Source organism: Microtus oregoni, unplaced genomic scaffold (genome assembly GCF_018167655.1).
Source record: "Microtus oregoni isolate MIOR12 unplaced genomic scaffold, Mior012 000010F_ref0000083, whole genome shotgun sequence".
Classification (NCBI taxonomy): Eukaryota; Metazoa; Chordata; class Mammalia; order Rodentia; family Cricetidae; genus Microtus; species Microtus oregoni.
Genome location: NW_024543069.1, coordinates 25,206,803 through 25,227,750, shown reverse-complemented (window position 1 = coordinate 25,227,750; position 20,948 = coordinate 25,206,803). Strand labels below are relative to the sequence as shown.

The window sequence follows — 20,948 nt, the reverse complement described above, 5'->3', positions numbered from 1 at the left end:
GGAAGGAGCACCCACCAGGATGGCTCTAGGAAGGAGGGGATGCCCACCAGGATGGCTCTAGGGAGGAGGGGGCACCCACCAGGATGGCTCTAGGGAGGAGGGGGCACCCACCAGGATGGCTCTAGGGAGGAGGGGGCGCCTCAGCTGACGACGGGATTGATATGCAGACTCACAAGCAAACTCCCTTCTTGCTGACTCTAGACATGCATAAAATGCCCCTTGATCTGGAATAGGAAACAGGTGCAAAATGCAAATGTATCCAATTTATGAGTGGAAATATTTCTGGAAAAGGTGCACATATTTTTATGGGGCAATTTCACCATTAGATGGATTTTAAAATAAATGTTTTGTGAAGTTGAAATTAACATATATATATTCCTTTACAATTACGTGTGTGTGTGTGTGTGTGTGTGTATAGGATGGGGGAGGATATGTGAGGATGAGTGCGGGCGTCCTCTGAGACCAGAAGAGAGTACCAGATCCCCTGGGAGCACCTAACTGGGTATTGGGAACTAGTTTGTACTCTTAACTACTGAGCCATCTCTCTAGCCCCGAGTTAAATTCTTAATAATGCAACGATCATCCTTTTGAATTTTGCATCTGAAATGTGCCATTTATGCACCTGTCAACCTAAAGATAGAAAATAAGTACCAGCTTAACCTGCTTGGAAGAAAGGTGGTGGAGACGCCAACTACGAATTACAAATATTTACTAAAAATCCAACCCGCAACATACTGGCTTGGTGACTTTATTTCTTGTTATTTTATTTTTTTTCCTTGAGATTTGCAAAGGATGATTCTTAATTAACAAATGTAATGAGCCAGCAAGAAGGCTAAGCAGATAAGGGCACTTGCCACCAAGGCTGAGTTTGACCCCAGGGACCCACACAGTGGAAGGAGAATCAACTCCATATAAAACTTAAAAATCGAAATAAAAGTACGGTAGAGAATAGGTTAAATATAAGACTCCCAGTCTCTTTCTGTTTGTTGATATGAAAGGCTGTGTTCCTGCTTGGCATGGTGGCATTTGGGAGGCAGAAGCAGGTGGATCTCTGTGAGTTCTGGGTCAGTCAGGAATATATAATAAGATCCTGTCTTAGAAAAAAAGAAACAAGAAAAAAGAAAAAGGTGTATTACAGTAGCTACAAATTATGAGCATTCAGACATATTAATGGAGCGATACTGTACTCCCAGGATTCTTTGATTGTTGTCATCTATTCAAATCAACTTTATCCTATATCCAGGATCACCAGGGAATGAAGGGGTTCCTTACTCAAAACTAGTCCTATAGTGTTGCCCACATGTCCTCCTGGGAAAGATACCCACGCAGAGAGCATTTCCCCTGCATGTTTGGTGCGACTGAGGGACGTGAGAAATCAAGAGGCCGTCTGTTCTGCTTCAATGCAAGGGCGGGATGCGATAACACTAAACACAGATCGTCACGTCGCCGAATCAACTGCTTGGCTTCAATGCTGTCCCGGTGCCTTGAAAGACAGTGGTCCGTCTAAGCCCAGACGCCAGCCCCATGGCTGCCCAAGTTGTCATTCCCCCCATCCTGGGCAGCTGTGGGCTCTTGCAGACAAAACCATTAGAGCTGGCTGACACCCCACAGGGCAGGAAATGAATCATCGCTTTACTCAACCGAAACTGCAGCAGGTTTTAAGGAAGCTAAGCACAGTCGACCAAATTGAATCAGTAGCACTTAGCTGGTAAAGTAGTGTCGAGGGACTGTGACCAGTAACAAACTCTCAGGGCAGATTTTTTTAGCAAGCACAGGAGCTTCCCAACAGGTACCACGTAGCTGCACGGCCAACCTATGGGCCCCTGCGAGGATCCTCAGCCACGCTGGGCACCTGTGTCAGGTGAGGCGCATGCGCAGGAAATCAAGCATTCCAGGCTCAAGCTGCCTTTGGGTTTCAGTGGAAGAAGAACAACAAAAAGGTCCGTTTCTTCCTTCCCCAAATTAAAAAGTTCTACATTTTGTTTTCAAAATGGGGATCTGTCTCATGTGAACTGAGGTGAGTCTTAGATCTTAATACAAGCCAAAATGGGAATTATGGGGAAGGCCATTATCTTCGATTTCCTTTACCACAGCCTGAAAGCAAACATTTGTGTGGCTAATGACAGCGATCCAAACACAGTGAATTTTCTTAAACATGGGCTATTGTCTTCCTGCTGAAGCTGCTTCTCCATTTTCACTTTTACTTGTATCTGCTGACCACACACAAAAAACCTAATTTCTACAACTAAAGCTGGGGTTTCAATGCAGCGTTATGTTTTATGTGCATTCTTAATACAAGCCTTTAAAACTCTGATTTGCAGAATATTTCCCTAACAAAACAAATCAGGTGTTTCCTAGGTGACAAGGCAAGGCATTCCCAATTAGAAAGAAGTCTCTTCTACCACTTTCGTTTAGAAATTCACAAAAAAAATACATCTAAGTCGACAGATGACAGAAATTGGTTTAATCTAATTTTTCCTCTCCAAGTGGCACAAAGGTACAAGTTAAAAGCTTCCAGCGAGGTCTCTGGTGGAGTTATGATCGGCTCAGGTTAGCAGAGAAGCAGAACAGGTTCTGTGAGCACGCCTCACACAGCTGAGGTCACTAGTTCACACTCAAGAAGAAAGCTACCGGGCCGGGAAAGGGCTCCGCTGGTGAAGGCACTTGCCACCAAGGTTGGCTGCTTGAGTTTGCTCCCAAGACCTGCATGGTATAGAGAAATGACTCCCACAGGTTGCCCTCTGCCCTCCAAATGTGCTCAGTGGGACACGGACTCTCTCTCTCAAAAAGATATTTTTTTTTTCGGCAAAAAATCAAGACAATTCAATGTAGTTCTTAGGTAATCTTAGGTTAAAAACCCACAGCAAGCCCTTCTTCCTTCCACAGCTAGATAGTCACCAAGAAAGATGGGCTCTCACCAGCCACAACCTGTGCATCTAAACATTTAAGGTTTTTTTTTTTTTTTTTTTTTTTTTTTTTTTACCATTTTTCCAAATATACTCAGTCTTCTGAAATACTAGCCATGGGCTGGGGCAGAGGATGGTGACAGAGCATTTGCCTAGTGTTCATGAGGTCCTTCTAGAAACGATAAGAGCAATAACAATAATAAATAGTTTATGAATTCAAAATACAGAATCAGGCTTCCCGAGTCCGAGTGAGAAGCCTGCCACTTCCTAACTATAGAATGTCAGTCAAGACACGTAGCTTCCCTTCTGCTCAGTTTCCCCAGCTGACAACATCCCTACCTCCCTGGGTAGCTCTGAAGATGGAATGAGTCACTGAGTAGGTGATTGCATAATAGAGTCTACCGTATTATAAATGCCACGTGAGTATCAACTGAACTACAGGTGAGGATCGGGGATTAGAATATAAGTATGACCATCTTCCTGAAGGAGCTTACTCTGTCCCAATGTGAAAGAGTGAGTTCCTACCAGGACAAGAGTATATAACACTGAAATAGTTCCCAAAAGCCCCAACTTATTCCTATGAGCAAAATTGACATTACTGCCTACTATACCAGGTAAAGAGAATCCAACAGTCTCAAGTTCCAAAAGTGGCGTCCATAGGAGTCACTTCCAATCCAGGTGCCATGCTGATTTTATTCTCTCTCACTCTCTCCCACATACAAAGCCTAGGAGGACACACCAGGAAAGGATACGGGGGCGGGGGGTGGAGTCCTGCATTCAAGGTGCCATCATTTAAACCAAACCAATTATTTTCCCCAAGGGATATGGGAATAATATAGGTTTGTTATGAAGAAAAGTGGATGACAGCCACAGCTTCAGATAAAGGTGACCTAATACATATTCTAATTTTCTAACGTTTGCGGAGTTACACCTAGGACTTGGGGCATGCTAAGCCCACGCTCTGCCCCTTGGCTACACCTCAGCCCTTCATACTAACTGGGGAAAAAAAAATCTATAAATGTATTTCCCACAAAATTCAAGTCCAAAGCTAGGTGTGGCATTAGGGTGTTTTCAGATTTCTACTAATTAGGTCAACCTCAGGATTTTGTCAGTCAAAAAAAAACAGTGGTTGTCATGACATAATCCTTTCTAAAAAGCCACCAGAAGATGCTACTGCGAACAGTTTTAAGAGGCCCCATACGCGGGAAGAGAAGAAGGTTCAGCCACCGAAGTCTCTTATAAGACAGCGATCAGTTGAAGTCCACTTGTCTGATACCTTCTTGGATATTCATTTCATATTTTCCTTTCTCCACCCTCGCAATCCGCTCACACACAGGCACATTAATCTCTTGCATTCTGTTGCATATAATCCTGTTCCCACAGTTCTAATTTTAGATGTAGTTAGTCCACCAGAATTAATCTTTTCCCATATAAAGACTGGTCACAGCCACAATCTAATAGTTTTTCCTTAAATCTTTCCCCTCTCATAGAGAAACACAGCCTATGTTATTAACCGGCCCGTTTGTTTACAAATTACCTGCAGCCTACTCATTCCCGGAACTGAAGATTACAGAAAACTCAAGTTTACAACTCTGCAGCATCCGTGGGAGCCAGTTACAAGGCAGTGGTCTTTAGCCATTATTTTAAAAAACACACAGTGGTTTTAAGGAAACGGTACTTCTAGTATCAAAGGAAATCTTTTGGGCTAAAACTCTGAATCCCAGCTGAGGGACTGGCTTAACCTTAAGCTTCTCATAGTGCCTGCCTATTGCGAAGTTTACAGACGAGACCCTGTCCTGAAAGGCTGGCTGCTGGATCCACTGAAGAGAGAAACGGGATGACCATCCTCATCCAGACACATAATGTGTGATAAAGAGGGGTTCAGAACCCATGTCTTGGTGAAGGTGTAAGTCACAAAACAATCCCACAGTTTGGAATTATGATTAATAAAAGGGTTATTTATTTAAGGGGGGAGGGGAACAAAAACACAACAAATAAACCATAAAATTAACTACAGAATCAATTGTGAGAACGAACTCACAGATGACAATGTACACAACGTCTTAAGTCTGCAAAATTATGCTTCAATTTCATAGCAAGCACATTCGTCTCTGAAGAGCGCAATTGTGGAGAGAGGGAGGGAAGAAGGGAGGGAGATTAAGAAATAGGTGAGAAATGACTCAACTTGTTTGAATATGCGTCTCCCTCCCTTTTTTTTTCCAGCCCCTCTCTCCTCTCAACTTTCTCTATAGCTTCCATTTTCTGCATCTAATTGAGTCTGTGGCATCTCCTTCAGGGCTACTGTATAAAAGAGTGCTGGCTACCTGAAAGGGAGCATCACGCTGGCAACCCACATTGCTTCCCCATCATTTAGAAGGGAATGAGATGTCATTTTCACACAGCCAAAAATCTTACATTCAATTTGGAGGAAGCAGCACCTTCCAGAGACTTCCGATTCCTTTTCACATAGAGACTGCCTATGTCCTCTCAACAACACAATACAAGATGAGGGAGTGAGGAAGTGCCCAGGCACAAAGGGGCAGAGGACAGGGATGAATCCCACACCTCACCACGTTTCCTGAGGTGAAACCAGGCCAGTTTGTGCAGCCCCAAAACAAGGACCGCTCTTCTCGCTCTGCTTCACGGTCAACCCTAACGTAATGAGCAGGAAATGAAAAGGTGGGAAATGAAAAACTCACTCCAATTTTTAAGAAAAGCCCAATTTGAAGTACTCTCAAAATCTCTAATATGATATGCCAGCAATCATCCTCTCCTCTCAAACTTTCAAGTCCAAGTTCCTTCCTAAGAGACAGTCCTTTCTTCATCCATCAGACCCTTACAGTTGCATGAGCTCTTTCTCTCCACATCATCTTATGGCTGTTGGAGCATGTGTCTTGTTGATGTTGTTGCTGTTATTGTTCCTCCTCCTCCTCTCTTTCCTCCTCCTCCTCCTCCTCCTCCTCCTCCTCCTCCTCCTCCTTCTCAGAGTTTCTCTGCATTAACAGCCTTGGCTGTCCTGAAACTCGCTTTGTACACCAGGCTGGCCTCGAACTCACAGAGATCCGCCTGCATCTGCCTCTTGAGTGCTGGGATTAAAGGTGTGCGCAACCACGACTGGCCTGGAGTGTGTGTCTTGATCCCCATACCATGTGCTCTGTAGTGCACTGGTCAGCACCAGGAAGTCAGTTCCCGTAGGGATGAAATAGACACTGTGCTCATACAACCTCTGAGACACCCCCTCTTGATGGTCTCCCAGATACATCCATGACAGAGCTTAAGCTGACTTCTGTGCAGTTCTAGCAGATTCTGAAGGCAGCTCCCAGTTCTTAATGCAGCAGTGTGACTTTCTTAGGTACCGCTGACCAAGTCAGCCTGGGAGAATTGCTAGGCTAGGTGACCACTCGGCCATTTCCAAGTCTCTCTTAACTTGAAAGGATGTAACATCCATCAGTTTCATCTATCAGAAAAGCTCTCTCAAGGGCCCGAAGACCCACACAAGCCTTTCTTCGGTATCTGGGGGTGTGCTCAATTGTAGAATTCTTGCTTAGCATGCGTAAGTCTCTAGGTTCCAACCTCAGCACCCCATTAGCAGGGCAAGGTGGCCCACACTTGTAATCCCAGCACATGGGAGATGGAAACCAGAGGGTCAGTAGTTCAATGTCATCCTTTACTACAACAGGAGTTCAAGGCCAGTCTAAGTTAGAAAGCCTATCTCAAAAACAAAATAAAATAGGAGAAATGGCCCCTGAAAAGCATAGTGAGTTCTAGGCCACAGAGCAAGAATCACAGAACAGAATCCCAAGCTTATCTTTTAAAGGTGGGTTGCTGGAGCTGATGATGCAGTCCTGGAGTACTCGAGCCTTGGAGGGAGGGAGGGAGGGAGGGAGGGAGGGAGGGAGGGAGGGAGGGAGGTCAGTCAGTGATCATAGGACTTTGTTTATATTCATCCTTTGCAAGGATTCAAACTGCATTACACATATTCATGTATGTGTATGCACAAGCTAATACAACTCCTTCCTAGGTACAGGAAATGATACATGTCTTAATGATGCAACACCAGATTTTGATTTATTGGATCTTATTTTAAGATAATGATAAAAGATTAATATTATCATGAGCAATAACACTTGAGCCTGGCAGTACCCTGGAGGGCAAGATCTCATCTCCGTAGAGTAACAAGTGCATGGGGTTGAGATGCACAGTGCAATAACAAGAACTATAAAACCACAGAAACGGAAAATATTCCTGTCCCCAAAAGCCAAGCCACCCCTTGAAGGGAACCTTCCTGGAATGTGAGATCCCCTACATGCTTCTTTTCCTTCCCACTATGCCTGCTTGTCTGCTGGGGGAGCACATTCTGCTCCTTCAGCCAACAGCATTTAAGATATGGTGCTGTGGAAGCTCCTTCAGACACCTTTAAGGTACCAGCCCAATTGGGCGTGGTCTCTTATACTATAAATGCAGCTCTTATACTATAAAGTGTGTGCTCGCTCTCTTGCTTCCGGCTCTCACTTCTGGCTGCTAGACTCTGTTCCTGTGCCCCCCCCCCCGCCCCCGCCGTTCATGAAGAGGACCGTTATCTAGGACAGGGATCTGTAAGTCTCCCCCTAAATAAATAACCCTTTATTATCACAATTCTGAACTAGTGCGGGATTATTTTGTGACTTCCGCCATCACTTGTCCTCCCCAGTCAAGTCTGGCTTCTGATCTCACTACAGCCTTCTCAAGGACTGCCAATCCCAAGTTGAACTTGGTCCTTGTTTCGTCCTGTGACAGAAGTAGCTACCTTCTCCTTGCGTTCCATGATCACGGTGATCATGACCAACTGTACTCCTCCTCCCTCATCTCCCAAACCACACTGAGGCCTGCGCTTCCCAAGATTCTGTCCCCACTCTCCTCCCTTCATGCTCTATGTAGCTGGACATCAGCTCTGAAGCCTCAACCATCTGCAATGCCTCTTCATGCCAGTCAGCCCCTCTGGGCTCAATTCTAAATCTGTGCCTCCAAATACTGCTGATACTCCTTCACAAGACACCTTCAAGAAGCTCCTTAAATAAAGTGTGCTCCTGGTTACATGTCTCTTCTTCACACAGAAAAGCGCTCTTTTAGTTCCTAGGTTGGTAACAATGGGAAGCTGAGGGTGACCCCAATTTCTTTCCATCCTCCCTTGTCTAGTCAATGAGTTTCTTACGAATAGTTCGCCTTCATCTCTACCTACCACTCCTTGGCTTTCAAGCCTTCAATGATTCTTGCTGGTATTTCTTTCCTAGCCCCAAATCTTTGACTCAAAACTATCTTTCATAGGGTCACCCGGTGCCTTATCTAAAGTCTAAGAATGCACCATTCCCTTGCTTACAATCCTCTTCTGGTTTTTGGTCACCTATATCAAGAGTTCAAGTCCTGAACACAGCAGAGAAGGCCCCCAGCATCCCAATGCCTGTCTATCATCCAGCCTCTTCTCCCACCATATCTCTCTTCTCTATCTGTCTCAGCGCACCAAATACTCCTGGTACCCTGCCAACTCTGTGTTGTTGTTCATGTCCACACACACCTGAACCCCCCGGTTGTGTGCAGTGCTTGACACTGGCCTACACCGAGTGCCACATGGCGGATAGCAGTATGTAGTTAAGTCTAAAATGAATGACACAGAGAAAAGTATGAGAGAGAATGGGGACTCACATGGGAAGCCAGAACTATGGTACCCAACATGCTAAACCCTGATTTGTACAGAAAAACAAAAAAGCCAGCCAAAGCTTATTTCCCTCCTTCCCCACTCCCTCCTCTCTCTCTCTCTCTCTCTCTCTCTCTCGCTCTCTCTCTCTCTCTCTCTCTCTCTCGCTCTCTCTCATTGGTACCTGCTGAGCCTACCATCAGAAAGCACAGAAGCGGGCATCCTGGCGATGGACCAAGAATAACAGCCTGTATTTATAGAAAAGTACATTATATACCCAGACTATAGCTGAAACTTCTACACAAACTCCATCTCAGTCGTCCTATAGAGACTACTCTACCGATGGGGAAACTGAGCCCAGACGGAAAGTGCCTCCACTTAAAACACTCAACTTTAGCATGAAAGAAGGAACACACGAGAATACAAGCCAGAGGCACACAGGTCGACTTGTGCACACATACACATGCATGTGTTTTAGCGGGTTCCCCGATTTACGTGCACACTGAGCGCCAGGCAGGAATGACGTGACGGTCTGCTGTGCCAACAAGTTTTCGAGCTACTGTCCCCCCACATAAAACGACCTGCTAAATGACTGTTGCTGTCCTCGTCTAGTTCCTCACTCAACATCAGCAGCACATCAGACAGCTGCCCCCTTCTCTGCTGGAGCCCTTTGCCTGTGCCCTCGCTCTCTCTGTCTCTCATCTGTCCATCTTACTTAACAGCTTGCACGAAACCGCTCCTCCCACCGTTGACTGTGAAGAATTCTCTAGAACTCTGAAAAGGCAAGACTACTTCTTTACAAAGGGAGCATTCATTACCCCAGAAGGTGCAGAAGCAAAGAAATCCCCAATGGCTCCAGAAGGTTCTAGATACCACGAATGAATGAATTAGCAGAAAGCACTGAACTTGGACAGGAACCTTTGTGCCAAGTGTCCTCGTGGACACACTGGGTGTTTGTCACACATCTAAAGGTGTGTCAGCTCTGCTCAGGGCTCGTGCCAAGCACACGTGTCAACACTGAAAACAAGATTTGGCACTCGGGATCAGTTGCTCTGATCCTCTGAGTATGTGCTCAAACGTCAACAAAGTTTTGATATTGGTACTTTAAGAGTAGAGGCAATTGATGGATTGGAGCAACCATGAGACTTACCATAGCAAGTGGGCCACAGGTAGGACCAGCAACAGAACAGACACCTACACAACTTTGAAGTTTAGAGCAGAGACACTAGTCAGAGGACAATGACAACAACCAGAATCTGGGGATTAGGGAGAGATCTCTATGAGTTTCCTCCAACCTTGTTCCTGTGACACAAGAAGAAAACTTTCCTGAGTCCCCAAACTGTTAGTAGTCTCCTGGGATCAGAGGTAATAAGTCACACCAACTCAGGAGCAGTGTCGATGGTTTCTACCACTTATGATAGCCAGGACAAGCAACTGGAATTCTCTGAGACTCACTAGCCTCACTTTTGAAATGGAAATAATAATTACAACGGCCACAGGGTGACATCATAAAAGTAAAGGGACATTCCTTATGAAGGGCTGCACATAGTGTCTGGCATGTGAGTTCTCTGGAAACGGGAACTGTTGATGTGGCCAGTTACTTTTCAGATGGCTAGGATCATGGGAACCCCTTCCAGGCCATGGTAAATGCTAATAGCTACCTGGAAGCTGAGCACACCAACAGCGTTTGCACGCCCACACTCCAGCTTCAAGGTCAAGGCCACATTCTACCAAGAGGGTCCTGTTCAGTCCCAGCACGGCAGAGATTCCCGCAGGAGCTTTCTTTCTCCAAGTGAGCCTTTTTGCTTTAGGCAGTTCGGAGCTTCACACCCAGGCCTCCTGCATGCTAGGAATGTGTTCTAGCACTGAGCCACACCCTGCGTAGCTTGAAACAATTATTTAGAGATGACTTTTGACTGTGGTATGTATCACCAAGAGGAAAAGGCCAAAGAGTAGGCAGAGCTGTCTGTGTGGTTACTTCCGGGACCACTGGGATGGTGGGCTGAGCCACTGAACCAGAAACATAGAAAAGAAGGAGAAACAGACCACCAGGAGCCAAAACTCAACTGGTCATTTAGGATGGAAAAAAAAAAAAAAACCCGTGAGATGCGCTACTGCTGTGTGACTCGGTGAGGCAGGAAAGGTACTGGTCACACCCAAAACAAAGTATCCACTGAAGATGCCAGACACCAGCGACACACAGCTACTAGAGGCAGGCACACCTCAAATGCTTTTGCTTTTCAGCTGTAGCCTGGGACACATAGCTTATCCCGGCATCGCCTGTGTAACAGCCAAGCAAAGAAACAGACACTAAACTCCATCAGCATCCTTGAGACAACCCTCCTTCCCCTGTCGCCATAGACTTTGATATTGTAAATATACTTGTTCTAAAATAACCTTAAAAGAGATCCTGGATAAAAGGGGTATTCTTGACAAAGGAGACCACTAAGGACAGGAAAGGGTGCATGTCCTCAGAACCGGCTGGATAGATACACCGCTTTAGAAAACTGTTTGATTGTCGGGATAATACAAACATGTTAATGTAGGACACTTTTCAACACCTGTGTTCATGTGTGCGTGTTCATGCTCATCCGAGTACAGACGCTGACATGCCGCAGCACATGTGTGGAAGTCTGAGGGACAACCTTGGGTGCTGGGTCTTGCCCTCTCTGATTGTTTGCCACTGAATATGCCAGACTAGCTGGCCTGGAAGCTCGCAGGGATTCTTCTCTGCCTGCCTCCTGTCTCACTGTAGAGCTCTGGGATCCCAGGCATATACTACCAAATGCTGCTTCCCCCAGATTTGGATCTGGGGGAAGAAAGGCAGATGGGGACAGAAACCCTAAAACCCTGGATCTGAACTCAGGTCTTCAGGCCCGTGTGACGAGCATTTTACCCACTAAGCTATTGCCCCAGCCCCAAGTTCTTAATTGTCTTAGAACAGAACCTTCGGCTTGGTGGTGGTGGCACACGCCTTTAATCCCGGCACTCGGGAGGCAATGTCATTTGTGTGCGTGATGAGTCCTCCATGCTTTCTCATGGGCCATACTCACAATTTTATCCTTCTAAAATAGAGGGTTGAAGCAGGAGGCCTAGGGAAGGGGCTAGAAGATACTAGCCCTGGAAGACTTGAGACTACAACCAATGACTGTGCAATGAAGCCCAGTATCACTGTCTGGTTAAAAAAACAAAGAAAGAAAACAAAAAACAGTATTGCCAGGGCCTCGTGCTCATCAATAATCCTGGTATTCTGCAGGTTGGGGCAGAGGATCAGGAGTTCATGGTTAGCCTAGACTATATAGTTGTTCAAAAGCTAGCCTCAATTATGTGAGCCCTGTCTCAGAGAGAGAGGGGGAGAGGAGGAGAGAGAATTTATAAATATGGTCTGTTGGATATAACCCTCAGTCACTTGAGTAGGAGGTTCTGCTACCCTGTGGTCAGGGTGGAGAAGACCACAGACACTCTGAGGATTTACGGCAGCACAGCCTGGATACACATTACCAAAAACTTGCCTGTCGTAAATTGGGTTTATGTTTGCTTTTTCCCATACACAGGGTCTCATGCAATTCAGGCTGGCCTAGAACTCCCTATGTAGCCATAGTAGCTTTGAGCTCCTGACCCTGCCCTCTCTAGCTCTAGATTGATGGGCTTGCAGCCATTTGCTCAGAGATTCACGCCCATCAGTAAGCACCCTGCCAACTCATTGTCATCCCTAGCCACGAACCTGTTTCTCACTTACTGTAAAGTAGCCCGACAGATCAATCAGATCAAGCCATGAGTGTTGTGGTCCTCAGAAATTAAGGGACTCCATCAAAGTCACACAGTTTGAGTGACAGACCAGAAGTAAACCTGAGACCCCAGCTCCCTGTATAATACACTTTTCCTTACGCTAAACTGCCTTTCCCGGGTGGCAGTGAGGGCCACAGCAGTTTTGACAGCGGGAATGCTCTTTATATGTGATCATCGGACATTCTGTCGACATGACACAGATTAACACAGCTGTCACAAGGAGACAGTGGCCGGGGAATTCGCAGTGGGGAACCCCGAGAAGAGGCCAGGAGGAAAAGGAGGCAAGCCACTAGCCCAGTAGACCTCCTCAGAGACCACACAGGCTGCGGTGTCCTTGTGTGATTCCACAGGACACAAGGTGATGGTCCTCGGGAGAAGGATGGAGCGAGGGAAACAGAAAACGGGGGCAGGTGCTCTGCTTAGAGCGGAGTCCCACCTCTGCAGCTGCACAAGCTGCTTCTTCCCAAAGCACCTGCAGAAGGGCAAGGCGCCTGGGACTCATGTAGAACCACACGGATTCCTTCAGAAAGGAACACCGAGTGGGGCTTCCACACACAGTCTTTAAGAAAAGTGGGGGGAGGACCACTTCCTCTCCCCATTGCAAAAAATCAATTCTTGCTAATGAATAGTCAATATCCCAACGTCTGCAAGCATTCTCTGCTCTGATTTATTTCACCATCCCCCTTCTCTTTCTCCTTTGAAACTCTCATCTCTGTGGTCATCTCTCATCCCCCTGAGCCATCTTCACCATCAAGTTCAGGAGCAGCAATGATAACTTGATGTCGACAGATAGAGAAGATTCAGCCGCGATGGCCTTCCCTCGGACTAGACTCACCTTTCAAGACAGGGTTTCTCTCTGTAGCCCTGGCTGTCCTGGAACTCACTATGTAGACTAGGCTGGCCTCGAACTCAAGAGATCTGCCTGCCTTTGCCTCCCAAGTGCTGAGATCAAAGGTGTGTGACCCCACTGCCTGGCCCTGTGCTACAGCTTCTAATTGCCCTGTATAGACATGCATGCCTCAGAAGTATGAAGCTTAAGAACAGCAAAGAAGGGGCTGGGAGGGGGGCTCTGTGGCTATCAGCACTTGTTCTTGCAGAGGGGCAGGTTCGATTCCCAGCACCCACACGGTGGCTCACAGCCATCCAAAACTCAAATCCAAAGGGATCCGATGCCCTCTTCCGACTTCCACTGGCACCATGCATGCACTTGGCACACAGACATACATGCCAGCAACACACAAACAAAATGAATAAACAAACAAACAAAAAGGAAGGCCAGAGAAAGGGAGAGACACTTCCTTACCTGCTCTCCCCTTAGACTAGAGATGAGTAAGAGAGAGACAGGGGCGGGGTGGATGAAGAGCGCCCTTCGGAATGCAATGGCACCAGATCCCATACTTCACTTTCACACAAACCTGGCCCCTCCAAAGACTAGGAAAGGAAGCAAGAAAGCAACGTCCAGGCAACCACAGCTCTTGCAGCTGCGCAGGCAAGAGGGAGAAAAACACCTCTTGTAACTTCCTCTGGCCTCGCCTGAGAACTCTGGAGTTTGGGAGGCTATTAGAAAAAGGTTAAATGGGAGAGCAGGTAATGGGATACCAAGGGGCCCGTGTCAGGGTTGTTTGAACAGTGCTTGGAAGCAATTGCTATTGAGAGCTGGTGACCACTTTAAAGGGCACTGGGAGAAAGCAGAGTCTGCAAAAAAAAGCCTCCTCAGGGGCCCTGGGAGCAGGCAGCTGGAGCGTTCCAGCACTGTACAAACATCCCCTGAAACATCGGTTCTCCGCTCCTTCGTCCAAGATGACTGGGTACGCACACGTTCAACATATTTTCCTGTGTTGCTTTTGGCATCCGTTCAGTTTGGGAAGTATGTGGCTTTACAGACATAACTGCACATCCCCCTGTCTTCCATTGTAAACTTTAGAGATCTGGGGTCTGTATCTTTAACTTCTTGTTAAATTTATTCAGATTGAAGCTGCCCACAAGTTGCTTAACATTGTATCAGTGAGATCGGTTCAAAGTGTGAGTACTGACTGTCAAAAACACACTGCCGGGTCGGGTATGGTAGCTTACGCCTGTAATTCATCACGCAGGGGGCTGGGGTAGGGGGATCTGGAACTGAAGGCCAGGCAGAGCTACAGAAAAAGACCCTGTCTCGAAAATAATAAAATTTGTATAATTTAACTGATAAGAACAGACACTACACTTGATCTCAGCCAAAAAGGCCGAGAGGCGATGAAATTTGTATAATTTAAAAATTAGTAAGATAAACTTTTCCCAACCCTTAAATTCATTTTCTTATCAAAGTGATAGCTCTGCCCAAAGGAACCTGTGCTGTCAATCACAGGATAATGAACGTGGACCACTAAACTATCATACTGGCTTAATGTATGATCGCGACATACTATATAATTACCCAGTCCCCAGAAGATTCTTATAATTGAATCACGGGGCATTTTGTGAATGTTTTGGACAACAATTAGAGGACCACAAAGTGAATGGGATTGTGATGTTTGCCAGTTACAATGCAAAGAAGGACCCCTAAAATTCAATTAGAAGAGTCTTTTAGTTATTACATAATTATAATACAAATTTCATTAAGACACAAGGGTTTTTTTTTATACATATAATTGAACTGTCCTCAGAATCCCCAAAGAATATATTTCTTAATAGTTTACCAAAAAAACCACATGGTTACATTTCCAGATTGGGATTTCTTCCTCCCGGAGTGGAGCAGCTAAACCACATAGGCAGAGCACGGAGTTCCCTTGTTGTCTGGCCACTTGCTTATTTGGTCACTTGGAAAGTGAGCAGGGTCTTGCTATATTTGTCTCCCAAATGTGCTGCAGAGCTAGAATATCTGCTAGCATTCTGAAAATATAAAATGACTGCAAGGATATTTACAAACTTACGGGGTGGGCAATACGGTGGGGAAATGCATTTGCCACTAAGCCTGACAACATGAGTTTGGTTCCCAAAATACACACGGTGGATGGCAAAGGAACCAACTCCTGAAAGTTGTCCTCTGACCTCTCTATGCACCCCATGGCATGCACAAACACATCACACACACACACACACACACACACACACACACACACACTCTAAAAAGATCCTAAGAACCGGGCGATGGTGGCGCACGCCTTTAATTCCAGCACTCAGGAGGCAGAGGCAGGCGGATCTCTGTGAGTTCAAGGCCAGCCTGGTCTACAGAGCTAGTTCCAGGACAGGCTCCAAAGCCACAGAGAAACCCTGTCTCGAAAAACCAATAATAATAATAATAATAAAATAAAAAGATCCTAAGAAATTCCAAGGAAAGAAGAATAGTTCATCTATAGAAAATATTACCCCTTATTAAGTCCCCAGAGATTTTGTAGTTTCTCACCCTTCCTTCTGCTTCTTTCTACCTTTTCCCATCTGTCCCTTCTGGCTGCCTTATTTCCCCCCAACTCATCCTTTCCGCCACCTTCATATCTCCCCCTCCCGAACTCAGAAGAGTTGCCGTGGAGCCAGGAGGGCAGGGTACAGAAAGAAATTACGCAGCTTGTTCTCCTAACTTAGGAGACCCAAGGGAAGGAACTCACGCGGACACACCACCAAGGAGGGGCTCACACACAAGCTGCTGGTCCAAACCAATTAACAAGTCAACAGAATAGAGGACCCCAGGTCTTGTCTCAGGATATTCTTTCTGAATCACTTCCAGGACAAGGCATGACGGCTCCTGAACCCTGACTTAGCACAGAAAGCACACACCCATATACAGCAGATCTACAAGCACAACAAAATTCTTTAAACTTAAAACAATTTTTTTCAAGGCCAATAATCAAAAGTGAAAAGGATGAGGGGGAAAAAATATACCAATTCCCTTAGCACAGCCCAGAGTGCAAATAAAAATCTTGGATTAGTCATTAGTAGGACAGCACATATACATATGCATATGTATTTATAATTAGGAAACAGCAGCACGGGCCTTGTAATGACATTTGTTCAGGAGGAAAAGAAATTCATTTTACCCAACAACATCATAACCCAATCAACCTTTGTGGGTGTTCGACACCAAATGGTTTCACAGGAGCTCAGGAGATGGCTTAGTGGACAAAGCCCTTGCCCCAAGTATGAGGACCCAAGTTCAAATCTCCAGTGCCCAATGAATGTGGCAACCCACTTAGAATCCTAGCACTCTGGAGGTAGAGACAGCTGATTTCTGAAGCAAACTGATTGGTTAGACTATGGTATCAGCAATCCTGCCTCAAGACAGAAAGGAGACAGCAATAGAAAAAGACATCCAATACCCACCTCTGGTCTACACACACACACACATGAAAAGGACAACAATTCCATAGAGACCAAGACTATGGTGGCATTTGGATCTCCTCAACCAGCACGTGTGCCTTCCACTTCCTCCTTTCAGTTCCTGGAATGAAAATATTCCCTCTCACGGAGCACAATAGCACGGGCCACAGCCTCTCCTCCTGGAGTGTGAGCCTCGCTGGGTGTTGCCTTCTGCCGTGTTTGAGAGAGCCTCTCCCAGGACCATGTGTCCTTCTGGCGACCATTTCTATACTTTAGGGGCAAAGAAAAGGAGGCGGAATGGGTGGTCATAACTGAGAGAGACCGGAGCCATCCAGGACTCAGGATGACGGAAACTCTGGCCTTGTGAACAAGTCAGCAGGCTGGCAGAGGAGACCTCTCTAGAAGAGAGTGGAGTTAATTGGCCTTTTTATGCACGCACACACACGCTGGCTTCACACATTCAAAAAATAGACCCAGGCTAAGCACAGGGCCTGTTTTAGCCCGTTGTGTAAAAACTAGATAGACGGGGGCTCCCTCTCCTTCTTCTGTAGCAGGAGCCCTGCCTCTAGCATCCTTACCAGTCTTAGTGGAGCTTTAGGAATGAAGAGGCAATGTGAAAAGGGCCCTGAAAATTGTTAAAAACACAAACCACTTTCACTTTCTCTAGGAGTATCTAGGAAACCATACGTTTATTAATCAGTATGCATGCAAAAAAAATAATAATAAATGTTCTCTCTGTGGCGTGGCCACTGAGCTACGTCCCGGTGTCTACTTGTGGAACAAATGGTTTGATGAGTGACTGAAGTCAGGAACAGTGAATGATGAGCTCCCAGGCCTGGCCCCAGACGGCTGCAGTACAGCAAGCTTGGCCTAGGGCCAAGAGCACGCCTGCCAGGGAAACAGGAAGTCACTGAGAGCTACCACAGACCCGCGGCTGAGAGAGTTCCCCAAACAAAAGCCAGCCACTGATTTCCACAACTGGCCTGCCATGACACCATATGGTCAGCAATACTGTCTTGCCACAACACGGAGGCCCGTCTTCAGGGTCCCATAGAGGTGCTGAGCCGGTAGCTGTTCTGTAATTATTTTCACTATTTTATGACTTTTCTTGGAATTCACTTCAGTGTAACCCAGCTGAGGGCACAGGGAGGAAAATGCTATCTCCCGCCCCTCCTGACTCAGCCCTAATGAATCGCCTTTTCTTATATCAGAGAGCAATGAGCACAAAACCACTTCGCATTCATTCCCAGGGCCATGGGGGAGGTGAGTGGAGGCGGCTTTCTGTGGGGACAGAAGGAAAAACTGGACATTTAGAGTTTCTCACTCTGATCTCTGTTGACACTGGATTTAATTTATAGGGAAATCCAAACCTTTTGGCTCTTCCCTTTCTTCTCTGGGAGTACCCACTTCAAAGAATTCTCTAGTCACTGTGTGGAGAGCCTGCTGCTGAGCTGCCACAGGCAAAGACGGATAGACTCAACTATAAACACTGAAAGCATTTTCTTCCTCAGTGATTCGCCGAACAAGCCCCTCCTCTCCATCTTCTGAGTAATAAGGCATACTCTCTGAGAATATTCTAGCTAGACCCCCTCCATCTCTGCCCCATGTGTCATGACAAACACCACTATGGATTAAGGGCTGATTTGGCTCTTCAAGGATGGAACGACGGAAAAACTAGAGACAGTGGAATTCCAAACCTATTTACTTTTGGCCTTGAGGGATCTCCCCTCCCTTCCCCACCTCTCTCAGACTTTTTTCTTTTATATGTGAGTGTTTTGCCTGGATGTATGTATAGACACCAAGTACATGCAGCGTCCATGGAAGCCAGAACACAGCATCAGATTCACTAGAAACAGAGTTACAGACAATTGTGAGCTACCATGTGGGTGCTGGGATTCAAACTCTGGAAAAGCAGCCAGTGTTCTTAACCTCTTAGCCATCTCTCCAACCTACCCCCCTCCCCATTTGATGTTTTGTCTTATTTTGTTTTGGAGACAGGGTCTCATATATCCCAGGATGGACAGGAACTCAGCAAACAGCCAATGAGAATCCAGAACTTCTGGTTTTCCTGCCTCTACTTCCCAGATGTCAGTAACAGGTAGAGTGTCCCACTGTGAGCAGAACGTGGCGCTCAGGATCAAACCAGAGCGTCCTACGTGTTGAGCAGGCACTCTGCCAACTGAGCTATAATCCCAGACCCCAATCTCTTACTTGCTTCCAAGTTTTCGTATTAATCCAGGAATTAGAAAGTTGAGTAGACAACAGTAGGGTAAGACACCCCACCCTGAATCTCTTGTACAGGCCCTGATACTATTTACCCTTGTAAGGAAGCCCAGGCTAGGAGGGCCAGGAGGAAGTCAAGTGAACACTCTCTGAATCATTTTCTAGAGGGTCACTTTCCCGGACTAGATGAGCCGCCAAAGCGAAAGGAAAACCATTCTTTAAAGTCAGGTGGCTGTTAGATTGCTTCCTCAAAAATACAACCGAGTAACTTTGAGAAGTCAAAGGGCGCAGTGCGCAGCCTCGGGATTTTCACCCCAGCAGCTGCGCTGCTATTTCTCCTCCCGTGCCGAGTGCTTCGAATTCCTCCGCTGAGGAGCCCCATTTTGAAAATTAAAAGGGCACTATTGCTAAACTATCTGGAAAGTGTCTGACTTGAAAAAGGAAATCACAGACACACTTGCTCTGTTCTGTCACCTGGGCTGCAGATCAGGCGGTGACTCTTGCCAAGGGAGACTGGTGTGGCTCGCTCTCCCCAAGCGTCCTCTAGCTGCTTCCTCTAAAACCCTCATTTCTGTAAGTCTGTCAGAGGTAATTATCTCTCTCCTCAAATTTATTGCTCTTCGGTGTATCATAAACACAGAGATTACACAAAGTTGATGGAAACAAGTGGCGCATGCGCGGCCCCGTGGAAGGAAAGCCGGTCATAAATAATTACCCAAGTATCCACTATCTCCGCTAAAAGAGTAACGAAGTGGCTGTGAACGCCACGGGCAGCCAATCCCCTTTCCTCGTCCTTATATGGCGGCTCCCACACCCAAGAGCCAGTCCCAGAAGCTCCTGCAGGAGTAGAGGCGGCAAGGAACCTTCTCAGATTTGCAATCCTTTGACACTCCAGAGGACAGACAAGTGTGAAGCCTATCAAAGCTGGTATCACAAACAACCTGAGTCCCAGAGGAGGGGACAGAGGCAGGCTTCTGAAAAGCACATACTGTCATTAAGCTATTGTTACATATTCTGGAATGTTCCCATTCCAATCTTAGCCACAAATTTAAAAGTTACTAAAAGCCCCTGAATGATCCCCATGGGTCCTTTAACTCTAAGAACGGGACCAAATGGTGAAAAGGTAACACACCGCTTGGATTTCAGCAGCCTGGGTGCCAGATATGTCTGCCACCTAAAGGACCTGCTTTGTCACCATCTGCTTCTCTGGAGACGACAGATACAGTCGGTTCTGATAAATAATATTGGCCCCAAATTTATTTTTGAATGTAAAAATATTTCCGCTAATCTGCCATCACGGCCAACAACTTTCTCAAATATTCCTTCAGCAAGTTCTGAGAAGGCAGCGCAAAGCCCAAATCCGAAATAATTTTCTCCAGGCCTCATTAAGGAAGAGGAACGCTGTTTTTAAAAATTCAATAGCAGCTGCAAACCATTGAGAAATTCCTAGTGAAACTACAAAACACATTTTCAACCATTTTGCCACAACAACTTCTAAACTGAGAAAGTTGCCTCTTGTGTAAAAGCAACTGTTTACCCAACATCCAGGAATCTGGGGGGCGGGAGTGGGGTAAAGGGTTACTGTTAGCCATGACTGAGAAAGGAAAGAACTGTACACATCACCCCGAGGTGAGGAAATACCCTTGCTGATGGAAGAAAAACAGCACCTGGGGTTCAGCCACGGCCTTCGCTCTCAGGGCCATACTCTGTTGTCCCAAGGATAAAAGGGAGGACAGCTTAAGAGTTGGGGGGAGAGGAAGGGGTAGGTCCTTCTGGGGAACTCCCCACCCTCTGCTACTTACACCTTCTGAAACCTACACTCAAAACAACCAAAATGAGTTTATCTCATTTATTTTAAGTCCGTATCGCTAAAGCCGACTACAGGTTAGACGGACATAAATCAGACACAATGGCAAAAGAGTTAACAATAATAATCCACACTTGGTCCTGCTGAACTTTCTCTACAGCTACTCTCTCAAGATGAGCCTTGAACCCTAAACACAGTTCTCTTTAAAAACCATAACAAACTGGACATATCTGAAGCACCTACTTCTCTAAGTTACCGT

The 20,948-nt window shown here is 46.2% G+C and overlaps 1 protein-coding gene and 1 pseudogene across 1 annotated transcript in view; both read right to left on the bottom strand.

Annotated features, from left to right (window-relative positions):
- The window catches only part of Maml3 (mastermind like transcriptional coactivator 3), a 418,146-nt gene that overhangs the window by 382,093 nt on the left and 15,105 nt on the right, over window positions 1–20,948 (bottom strand). The window lies entirely within an intron of this gene.
- Window positions 14,432–14,603, bottom strand: LOC121453071 (annotated as a pseudogene).